The following is a 12,313-nucleotide window of genomic DNA, read 5'->3' as shown; positions in this document are numbered from 1 at the left end:
GAAAAATGAATCATTTATCCCAACTTCTTTGTGTATCACGTTACCCTGATAAGGGAAACTTCTTCATGTAAGAATCATAGGTAAATAGGAGAGGAATGATAAGATTAGGAAATCACCATTTTGCCACCTCTAATGAAGTAACAGATCCAGCTGCTAAAAGCATGAAATAAAAAGTTGATGAGAAGCATTTATTGGATGGCTCAGGTTCATAACATCTGAACCCGATGTTCAATCTTAGTATTACTGAAAAAGGAACAATGAGACATGCTTCTGTTATGTTACAATAGCAAGAACCCAACATACCATGTTGAATTATGATGAATTACTGCCTAAAACAAATGAAATTGAACCTGAATCTAATCAAGCCTCTACATCTAATGATAAATAAAAACACACAGGATATTGAAAAGCACATTAATATGCTAAATCTAGAATGTGGGAAATTCCATGGGACAAAAATTCCAGTTTCTTCAACAAATTGAAGCTGCAAAATAAAAGTGTTAGTAGGACTTTAAGACTTAGAGAAACTTAAAGGACCTTGTTCGGATACTTATTTGACCTTGTTTGGATACTTTATAAAAAGACATTTTTGAAGCAATTAGAGAAGAGTTTATAATGGACTGAGTATCAGATGATATTAAAGAATTATTAATTTTGTTGGGTGAAAGTATAGTGACTTTTATTTAAAAAAAAAAAAAAAAACACCTTACCTTTAGAGGTACATGGTGTAGTATTCATGGTTGAGATTTTAACTAGGATTTACCTGGAAATACTCCAGGAGAAAAAGTCAGTTGTCAGAAAATAGATAAAATGAGCAGAATGTTATGTTGATGCTGGGTGACAGACACATAGGAGCTTATGTAGGGTCTATTCTATTTCCTCTACTTTTATACATGTTTAGAATTTCCATAGTAGAAATTTAAAGAATAAAAAATAGGAAAAGAGATTGGATAAAGCCAGTATGGATAACTCTTTCTAGGCATAAAGAAAATAGAAAGTAGGTAATAGCTGGAGGGAACCCTTGTGAATAACCCAGCAGAAAGAGGGGGAAAACATGGTGCAAGTGAGCACGGTTGGGGTGATGTATCAGCAAGGCTAAGGGCAAATAGGAGCTCTCATATACTATCAGTGAGCTGTAATAGGTACAACCCCTTTGACAAGTCTTTTCACAGTACTGTATATGGCAAAATTGTAAGTGCTTCACACCAGCAATTTTGTTTCCAAGTTTCTATCCCACAGATACTTCAGCTTCAATATGCAAAGGCATCCACAAGATGTTCATTGCAATATGGTAATATTAGAAGTCACCAATCAAACATATAACTAATTAAATTATGCTACATTCATATGCTGGAGTACTATGCAGCCTTAAAGATTGAGGTAGATCTCTATATAAGTAGCAATGTGGAAAATTTCCAAAATATCTTTAATGGAAAACAAAACTACCAAAATGCAGAATATTCTTGTATACACACACATATGTAAATATATACATGCATACAGAATAGTGTGTCTACAAAGTTATATAAAGATGTACTTACACACACGCCCATATATATGTATAGACATTTTGAGGAGGATAAATATGTACATGGGTTTGTCAACAGTGGTTAGCTTTGGAGAAGGACAGTTCTTCCTGTTGAATATGCTTTTGTAAATGTTGGATCCTTATATATTCATTATATTTTAATGAAAACTGTAAAATATAGAAAAATCTTGGTTAGTATGAAATAGGTAGGAAAATAACTAAAAGGTCTTACTGTGCTATTGTCTGTGTGTGGATGTGCAGATCCAGATTAGGGGAAGTGGGACAGGTGTTGAATGTATGGCACGTTGTGAGTCTCCGTAATTTAAGTACTGGAAATAGAGCTGTAAAGCTGTAACTGGTCTGTCTGTTCTCCCTAACTAAGAAACACAGTCCCAATACAAAACTGCCCTTTTTATTTGTCCTCTTTCTTAAACTTGTTGAAAGGGGCAACTGAATTAGAATGTATACTTCTCTCTCTCTCTCTCTGTATATTAAGCTTTGCCTCTCTATCTCTTGCCATCTCATATGCACCATTATATCTCTTCTGCTGTTTTCTCTAAAATCATTCCTTAATTTTTGAAAATGTTATATTAAGTTAGAACTAGTTAGCATTTATTTGCCTGTTTGTTGTCTGTAGCTTGGCTTAATTAGATTAGCTCCAAGATTTAAAAATTTAAAACATTCTTACCAAGTAGTTTTCTAAGTGACATGAATAAGAAATGTTATTCTACCATGTATTTTAATCCTTAAAAAATGTTCTGTATGTTCACTTAAAGATTAAAAGATTTCCATGAGGTGCCTATTGTTTGAAAATTTAGAATAACCCAATCCTACTTTTTAAAAAATTAAAATATTGTATTCATCTGAGAGAGGAGTCACTTGGCTAACAGATGTGAAGGCTGAGAGTTCTTAAGCTGGTTTGCCATATTGTATGATTCTGGACAGTGTCTCCAGGACAGGTCTGAAAACCTGAATAACTGGCCTGTCTCCTCCTTCAAAGAAATAGAAATATTAGTCACAATAACCAGGGTGGGAAACAAGTGCATTGTTTATCAGGTTCATTAAGGGCTGTTTCCTAGTTTTTAACTTGCGAATGTTTTTATAATTGGAAATCACAGCAATGGAAATGATGAAATGTTAAGACCAAGATACCAGACACGAATGACTGGTATTTCACCTTCCTGTGCCAACCAGCTTACTATATTTCTGTTGGGACTTATGAATGTCCCAACGATCTTTAACATACGTCTGTTCAAGACTTGAAAATGCTGTTTTCCATGGGGTGGGAGGGGCACTAGGGTCAGAGGATATGGAGAGAAAAAGATGGCAGAGGAGGGAAGCCAGGCATTGAGGATAACACCATGAAAGGACTGGACTCATGCTGGCCTGCAGGAGACTGCTGAGGGACAGCTGTCCTGTTTGTGTGGCCTCTTCCTTATCAAAGTTTCAGTGATGACCTGAAGGAGGGAGCATCTTTGTGTTGCAGAATGACCTCTTAGCTTCACTTGGCCAGCACCAAAGATGCCAGCAACTGACAGCCATTCAGAACACCACGCCCTCAAGTGCAGCTTGTTTCGGCAAACATCTGAGCATGAGATGTGGATTGTGCCAACTCACAGAGCACTGAGGCTCAAACTCTGGTGTGCCTGAGTCATCAAGGCTGCTTGTTGCAAATACAGACTTGAGGCACTACCCCCAAGAGATTCTAATTCTGCAGATCTGTGGGTGGGGCCTGGGAGTCTACATTTTAACAAGCACTCCCACCCTCAATATCTGACACAGGAGTGTTCAATTTTTTTGTTTTGTGGTTTATCGGGCAGTTCATTTGGTTGGACATTAACTACATATGCTGTCTTTTGGTGGCACTTGAACTCTCAGTTTAATTATTAATACTTAGCTGCAGAAATTTGGGGAGAGATAATATCCAGATTTTGGGGTGCCCTCTCTGGCTCTCCTTTCCAGGACTCCTCCCTCATTTTGCAGTAGTTGTGGCTGCCCTGAACTCTGCATTCTGGTTCTTGACGCCAGAGGGCTGTTGGTTTTCTGCCACAGCTCTGCCCACCTTGTAACCCTGACTTGCCTTCCCTCAGACTGAAAGCTGTAAAAATGCTGGTCTCTATTTCAAATGTGAACTCGCTTCCTGAATCTCTTTACTTGTGTTCATTCTCTAGTGTCTTCAGGTGGTTGTTTCTTGATATTGGCCACTTTATAGTTATCAGCAGGTGGGTTAGTCCCCACTGGATCTTATTCTACTGTACTGGAAGCAGAACTCTTGGATCACAGACTTTGAGAATCAGTCTTTTCCCAGTGTCCCTCAAGACTTGGCTAGGTGGAAGTTTACCATGCTGAAAGAATGCTTACATTTTATTTCTGTACTTTACCCTACCATCAGCCTTCTGTGGCCACATCTAGCAATCTATAGATATTTCATTTTACTCTAGAAATGTAAATGAGAATTAGCCAATGCAGGAAAAAATGGTGTTGTATTTGTACTACTATTTTTTTTTTTTTTTGAGACAGAGTTTCACTCTTGTTGCCCAGGCTGGAGTGCAGTGCGCAATCTCAGCTCACTGCAACCTCTGGCTCCTGGGTTCAAGCAGTTCTGCTTCTGCCTCCCTAGTAGCTGGGATTACAGGCATGCGCCACCATGCCTGGCTAATTTTTGTATTTTTAGTAGAAACAGGGTTTCACCATGTTGGTCAGGCTGGTCTTGAACTCCTGACCTCAGGTAATCAGCCCGCCTCGGCCTCCCAAAGTGCTGGTACTACAGGCGTAAGCCACCGCGCCCAGTCGTATTTGTATTACTTTTAAACAATGAGGCCCCAAATGTGGCTGGAATGAAAATGTTGTTTGCTATCGGCATCTTGTCTGGAAACCACCATTTCTGTCTCATCTATGAAACAGCTTCCTTGTAAGCCCTTCTCTGACTTTTGCTGACCTCACAGGCCTTGCTCTGCCCACCAGTGGCTCCAGAGCTTGCAGCATTTTGTTGGCCCATTGTTCCTGAGGGCTCGGTCCTCTCTGGGATTGAATTCATGTTTATGGTTGGAGTCATGCCGGTTCATTGTAATCTAATAGCCCTAGTGCTGTGCTGAAAAAAAGCAACATGGCAAAATTCTTGAAAAATGCCAAATTCTCTTAAATTGGGAAAATTAGTGTTCTAACAAATTCACATAGTAAAGTACCCTAATATTCTGCATCACTCAAAACACCAGGGCACCAACTACAGGATAAGAGTGATGATCAAGTGAGCAACAATCTTGAGTGATGAGTGTTTTTAAACTTCTACTTTGCTGATGAAAACTATTCATGGTTCCCTAAAGCTAACCCATAAATAACTGTTTAAGAGGTGATGTTCCTGATATGCTTCCTCCACACCTCCGCTCTCCAAAAAATGATAAAGGAGGAATTTGGAAATAATGAGATGACATGAGTAAGGGATTTATTTACTACCCAGAGACTGATGAAGTGGGACCTGGAATTCTGAGCATCACTGTTCTGTGACTGTTAATTACCACTGCGATGTCTGCCTCATTGTTCATTAATCTTTGACTGTGGGGACAGGAGCCAACCATTAAGTAAATCAGGTATCACACACATACCTATTAAGCAACCTCCACTAACAGAGATAGATCTGAGAACTAAGGAAGAAAGAACAAGGCCTGAGCGCCCAGAGTGGACACCAATGAGCCTTACACGTAAAGCCTGCGCACTTCGTGGTTGCCAGAAAGACTGAGAGGCCCTCCCTCAGCAGTTAATCACTGCACTTCCAAATTGCTCTTTTTAATCTGCTGAGTGGATTAGAATCCCATGTAAAAGTAAGGATTTCCTGGTTTCTAACATGTTTGCTGGGAGAGAGACTTAGCAAGGAGTAACAAAGAATAAGCTGGTGTATTTTCAAATACGAACTTTTAAAGTGTTTGTGGTGACTCTAACCATAACAGCTTGAGACAGAGCTCCCAGGAGATCCATCCTTGTGGAAAAGCAGTAGTTCTCCTCCCCAATAAAGGGAGGAAAGCAGTAGTTCTCCTCCCCGAAAGGATGCATAACAGTAGCAACCTGGTGGTGAGGTTGGCAGAGAATATACGACGGGGAGCTTGATGTGTGAGAAGTGGAAAGGAGGTCATCTTGGATGATTGGAGGACAACGACATCCCGCAGACGATGACAGGGAAAGCACAGCACTTTTACAAAAGGCGCCACAAATATTTCATCCTTACCATCTGTTCTTTGTGCCTTATAAGATTTTGGATTTCATCCTAAGGGTAGCATGCATTTATGGGGAGAGTGAGGGATAGGACTGAGTAGATTTGAGATATATCTCCAAAAACCATCTTCATTTTACCAAAGAGGAAAATGAAGCCCAGAGAGGTTAAGTGACTTGCCCAGGATCATACAGCTAATGAGTAGTCAGCCAGGACACTGGAACCAAAATATTCCCTTTAGAGTTCTTTTTATTTGTATTTCTTTCTTCATAGTGTTGCCAAATGTCAATAATAGTGTAGGGTTGGCCTGCCGTGTGTTGAAGTGGGCAGGATCTTTGGTTGACAAAGGTAGATAATTTGTCTAGCCAAATTTTGAGATACCACAAAGCTACCAGTGCCTTAGCCAGACAGAAGATATGTTCAGAATGATTACAAGTTGCTGTATGATAGAGGGGCTCAAATAAATGTTAGTATAGGCCAGTACTGTATTCCATGCTACAGGGATTCCAGAAATGAAAATTAGTAAGGTGTACACTCCTTTCTACTGGATCATAAGCTATTTAGGAGTCTATTTCTGTCTATAGTTCCTTTGTGTGCTCTTGTTAACTATACTGCAAAGTAAACATATTGTATTGTTGCAGAGGGAGAGAGATTGCATCTGGCCTGGGAGATCAGGAAAGCTGAAGCAGGAGGTGGCATTTGAAATGAAAGACTTAGAAGCTGGTGATTAAATTCTGTTCATCTTTTATAAGAAATGACATTTATGGAACACTTATTGCATGCTTGGAGCTTTGGAACAATCTTTCATTTAATCCTTCTAACAACTCAATGGGAAAGGTACACTTATTTCGCAGAGGAGGAACCGAAGGCTCAGTTAACTTATTGGAGCAATGCTATTGGTGCCCCACCTGGATGGCCTTTGCTGGGCCAGCTTCTCTTGGTGTTGGCTGCTAACTAGTTCACACCAGCCTTCTCCTAAGGAATACTCTTGGCTGATGAGAGCAGTCATACCTGGAGAGGTAATCTGGAAGGGAAAGTCAAGGAAACCTTGCTGACTAAGTAGAAAATATGCAAAACACTAGTGAGAGACTTTGGACTTCCTGGATCTATCTTCCATCTAATAGATAGTACAGAAAGAGAGACTTTAAGGTTTTTTTGTTTTGATTTGTTTTAACGGAGAATAGAAAATAATAATCCTTTTTTTTTTTTTTTTTTGAGACGGGGTCTTCCCCTGTCTCTGAGGCTGGAATACAGTGGTGCGATCAAAGCTCACTGCAGCCTTGAACTCCTAGGCTCATCATTTAATCTTCCCTCAGCCTCCTGAGTAGCTAGGATCATAGGCACATGCCACCGCATCTGGCTAATTTTTCTTACTTTTTGGAGAAATGAAGTCTTGTTATTTTACCCAGGCTGGTCTTGAACTCTTGGGCTCAATGATTCTCCTGTCTCAGCCTCCCAAAATGTTGGGATTACAGGCATGAGCCACTGCACTTGGCCTAATCTGTTTGTTTGTTTTTTAAGACGGAGTCTGGCTCTGTCACCCAGGCTGGAGTGCAGTGGCGCAATCTCAGCTCACTGCAACCTCTGTGTCCTGGGTTCAAGCGATTCTCCTGCCTCAGCCTCCTGAGTAGCTAGAACTACAGGTGTGTGCCGTCATGCCCGGCTAATTTTTGGTATTTTTAGTAGAGACAGGGTTTCACCGTGTTAGCCAGGATGGTCTCGATCTCCTGACCTCGTGATCCACCTACCTTGGCCTCCCAAAGTGCTGGGATGACAGGCGTGAGCCACCGCATCCAGCCCTAATCCATTTTTTTTAAGTGAATTTCCTTGTGGCCCCAGGTGGTGAGCAGCAATAGTGGGAGAAAGTTCATACACAGATATCACCTAGTATAATTTCAACCTCCTAAGAATTCCAAGGATCCTTGGCTAAAGCTAAGGTGAAAATTCTCCATGTTGCCAGAGGAGACATAGAAAGTTTCAACAGACTGGCACTCAATGGTTTATCTTCCAAATGAGAACTGTCTACAAAGTTCTAAATTTGTATGAAGGAAAATGATTTTGAATTTAGAATTCTGTATTCTGTTTACTGTCATTAAGAGTGAGAACAAAATAACAGTGTTCTTGAACATGCAAACACTCAGACGTAGCTGGACATGGTGGCACATGCTTGTAATCCCAGCTACTCAGGAGGCTGAGGCAGGAGAATCACTTGAACCCGGGAGGCGGAGGTTGTGATGAGCTGAGATCGTGCCATTGCACTCCAGCCTGGGCAACAAGAGTGAAACTCTGTCTCAAAAAAAAAAAAAAAAAAAAAAAATTAAGAATTTCAAGATGGCAACTGCAGAGCGTTAAAATAAGTGTGGGACCCCTCTGAATGCAGAGCCCTGTGCAGTTGCACAACTCACGTGCCCAGGTAGCTGAGAAGGCTCTCCACCCGTGAACTTTTCTGGAAAAAAGAAAGCATTTAATTCAATAAAAGAGGTGGGTGCAAGACAAAACAAAAAATGATCCCAGTAAAACATTAAAAAAAATTGTCTTTAATATTCTTTATGAAGCTTAATAATTTTTGGAATACCATTAAGAATAGAGGGGAGGGCTTGGCACGGTGGCTCATGCCTATAATTCCAGCACTGTGGAAGTCCGAGGTGGGTGGATGAATTGAGGTCAGGAGTTCAAGACCAGCCTGGCCAACATGATGAAACCTTGTCTCTACTAAAAATACAAAAATTAGACAGGCAAGGTGGCATGGGCCTGTAATTCCAGGTAATTGGGAGGCTGAGGTAGGACAATCGTTTGAACCGGGGAGGTGGAGGTTGCAGTGAGCCGAGATTGCACCACTGCACTCCAGCCTGGGCGAGGAAGCAAAATCTGTGTCTTAAACAAACAAAAAGAATACAAGGGAGATGTATACTTAAAAATAATACACATTAAAATTTGATAATTTCAGCAACATAAAAGAGATGGTCAAGAAGTAAGAGAAAAGTAAAATGCAAGCTTAAAGTCTTGTTAGACTCAGGGGTAGGGGATGTTTAAATACTGATTAATTAGAACAAATTATATTTTAAAAAATGGATTTAAATATGTAAAGGTAAGCACAATATTTAAAGGTAATTGCAAAATTAGTGACTTACGGCAACACACATTTATAATCTCATGGTTTCTGCGGATCAAGAATTCAAGCATGGCTGAGCTAGGTCCTCTGCTTCAAGATCTTTGCATGGCCACAGTCAAGATGGTAGCCAGGGCTGGGGTCTCAAGGCTGGAGTCAAGGCGATGGCCAGGGCTGCTGGGCTTCCTCATTGAGTGAGGAAGGACATGCTTTCCAAGCTCATGTGGTTGTTTGTGGGATTTGTTCCCTCCAGCCTGATGGATTGAGGTCCTCAGTTCGTAGCTGTCCATCTGCTGAAGGCCACCTTCAGTTTGTTTCCATGTGAACCTCCTCAGCATGGCCACTTCCTTCATCAAACATGTAAACCAAGAAGGCAGTGGAGAGTCTAACAAGACAGCAGTTACAACCTTGTGCAGTGTAATCATGGAAGTGACATCCCGTGGTCTTTGCTGGATTCTGATGGTTAGAAGGAAGTCAGGTGTCATCCACACTCAGGGGTAGGGGAACTCACAAGGGTGTGAGCACCAGGAGGCTGGGATCCCTGGGGGCCGTCTTAGAGCTTACTACCACACTCATTCATAATAAGGCCTGTCAGACAAGGGAGACTTGGTCATACGCCTGAGCTATATAAAACCTCATCCAGTCTCCCTATGGTTGACAAGGTGTCTTGCTCATAAGCGTCAGTACCTGGTGTCAGGTGCTCTCATATAATCAATCACTATGTGTTGAATGAACATATGAATTGCTACAAATAAAAGCAGTTTTGAAAAAACAGTTTGGCGCCATTAACAGGTTGTTTTTAATTTGCATTGTAAAATGGGTTTGGCAGTTTTGCATATTAAAAGGTCAAAATGTCGTGCCATGAAAGATAAAACAACAGCTTAAACATTCCAGAAGAAAATTTTCCACAGGACGCCCTTGTGTTTGCCTTTCATATCTGGATTGTTGTCATAGTCCTGCCATCAGCAGCAATTTACATTTGAGTCACATTTCTCTCTTGAGGAGTAAATATAGTACAGTACTTCCCTTTAAATGTCCTTTACTCGAGGAAAAAACCATATTTGGGGTACATATTTTCACAACCATCCTGGCGTAAATTTTAAAATCTGTGTGCACATGGATGGTGATTGCATCATGTTAGGTCCCTCAGAGAATGTCTTTAAGATGACATGATTGAGAATCGATTCATTAACACTGTTACTATTTTTTCGGGGCTCATTCCGCAAAACCATGTCTGAGAGCCAGGAAGTCTGGATTCTTGTCCCAGTGCCCTAACCAATGAGCTGAGTGGCCTTGGCAGGTCACCCAGTCTGCACCAGTTTTCTTGTCTGTGGAATGCTGGGCTTGGATGAATAGTAATTCAGGGATCTCTCCGTCTGCAGTATGCTTTCTGATGACCATGAATGGGTGCTGTCAGTAAATGCCTTGGTGCTCTTTATGGGGCTGGTGCAACTACCCACAACTGTCAGGAAGGTGTCCCCTAGTGGCTCATAGCTGTTTCCTCTGCAGAATTGCCCTTGGCCAAACAGGCGCTTCCTCACCTGGGAGATCACACCCCTGCAGCCGATGATTGACTGACACGTAGGTGTAGAAAGCCTGCCCTCTTGCCTCCACGTGGGACGCAGTCTGTGGTGCAATTCATGTTCCTGGGCACCTGTGGGACTGGCCTAAGTTAGACTCCAGATGAAATTACATCTTTACTTAGCTCTTTACCTCACTCCAGCCTATTTCTCTCTCCTCGCTTTTCTTGAGAGCCCCCAAAACCCAATATACAAGAATTCTTGTCTTAGGCTCTACTATTAGAGACCCTGATCCAAGAAAGTCACCTTATAAGGAAGGGCTTATGGGTATGGGATTTCTTGAATTTTCTGGAGGATGTAAGGTCATCATGAAAATGGGGGATGGTGAGGTGTGAAAACAGAGAGGAAGCCTTAAACCAGGGATGTTCAATCTTTTGGCTTCCCTGGGCCACACATAAAATACACTAACACTAACGATAGCTGATGAGCTAAAAGAAAAATGCAAAAAAATCTAATAATGCTTTAAGAAGGTTTACAAATTTGTTTTGGGCTGTATTCAAAGTCATCCTGGGCTGAATGTGGCCTGCAGGCCATGGGTTGGACAAGCTTGTCTTAAACTGAAGCACTGGATATATTTGAATAAATGTGCAGTCTTTAGTTTCTAGAAAATCTAGTTTGCATTTGATGTGATGCTGAAACCTCTAAACAGAAACACCTGCTCATGTCCGGCTCAGCGTGAGTACTTGCTGAATAATTATTGAACCAAATCATGCTGAATTTCTAAAATGAGGCCTAGAATTCCTGTAGATGTTTGATTGTAGGAGAGAAGAGTTTGGGGGCACAAAGGAGATAAAATATTAGGTTGGTGCAAAAGTAAATGCGGTTTTGGCCATTAAAAGTAATGGCCATAATTGTTTATATACTGTAAAGAGAAGTCTGGGCTGAGGGCTCACTCTATCCCAACTCCTCTAGGAAGTATGATGGAGATCAGGACCAGGGGAAGGCAATGATCCGAGGTCAGTCTTAGCAGGTATGTCTAGACTGCAGGTGCCAGCATTCTGATAGGTTTGGAAACCCCTCTTTGTACCCCCAGCCACCTCCCACCATGCTGGTAAACTTGACAGAGGAGGCAGCTCCCTGCTCTCAGCAGCTCTCCTGGGTCCAGCTCCCTGCCTTTCTCAGTGTCTGGGGAATGACAGCAGGTGCTCTCATTGTCCCATAGGGACAAGGCCAGGGCTTTGCTAACCTGGTACCTGGTGTGCTGGGATTTATGGTTCAAAATGAAACACTCTGCATTCCCCTCCCCTCCACTGCTTCATCCATACCCAACCTTCTCAGTGGTTCTCCTCCCACCTGACTTTTGGACTTGTAGTTATTTTGTGTGTCCTTATCCTCTCACTACTGAGTGGTCAGATAAAGCTCAGAGGAGTTAGTTCTGGATTTTTCAGAACAAGGGATGGGAGCCATGGCAAGGAATTGAGATGCTGGGCCAAAGAACAGAAGTTCCCACCCCTATGCCAGCCCTGGGTGTTCTGTGGATTTGAGATCAGCTGTGGCCCGTCCTGAGCTGGAGGCTTTTCCCTGAGGGGCCCCATGGGCAGAGAGGCTCATCACCCAAATAAAGGTGACACAGTCTGAGGGAGGCAGGGCCTGCGGTGGAGAATGTGGCCTCCCAGGCTTGGCCACTCCTTCAGAAGTGCGAAGGTTTTCCAGGGTGAGAGTTGATGTTCCTAACTTCAGCCTTCGGCCATCGGGGAGACCTTTATGACCACAAACATCTGTCAAAAATGCCCTGTCCACCTCCCAAGCCTGTCAGGGATCCCTGGCCTCATCCTCACACTGGGATGGGGAGAAGGCTTGATGGTAAGTTGGGAGATGGGAAAGGAGAGAGGAAGAAGATAAAGAAAGGAAACGAAGACATCGATCACTGAGTGGGTGATGGCTGCATGCCA

Source organism: Papio anubis, chromosome 2 (genome assembly GCF_008728515.1).
Source record: "Papio anubis isolate 15944 chromosome 2, Panubis1.0, whole genome shotgun sequence".
Classification (NCBI taxonomy): Eukaryota; Metazoa; Chordata; class Mammalia; order Primates; family Cercopithecidae; genus Papio; species Papio anubis.
Note: the sequence above shows the minus strand (reverse complement) of the source record.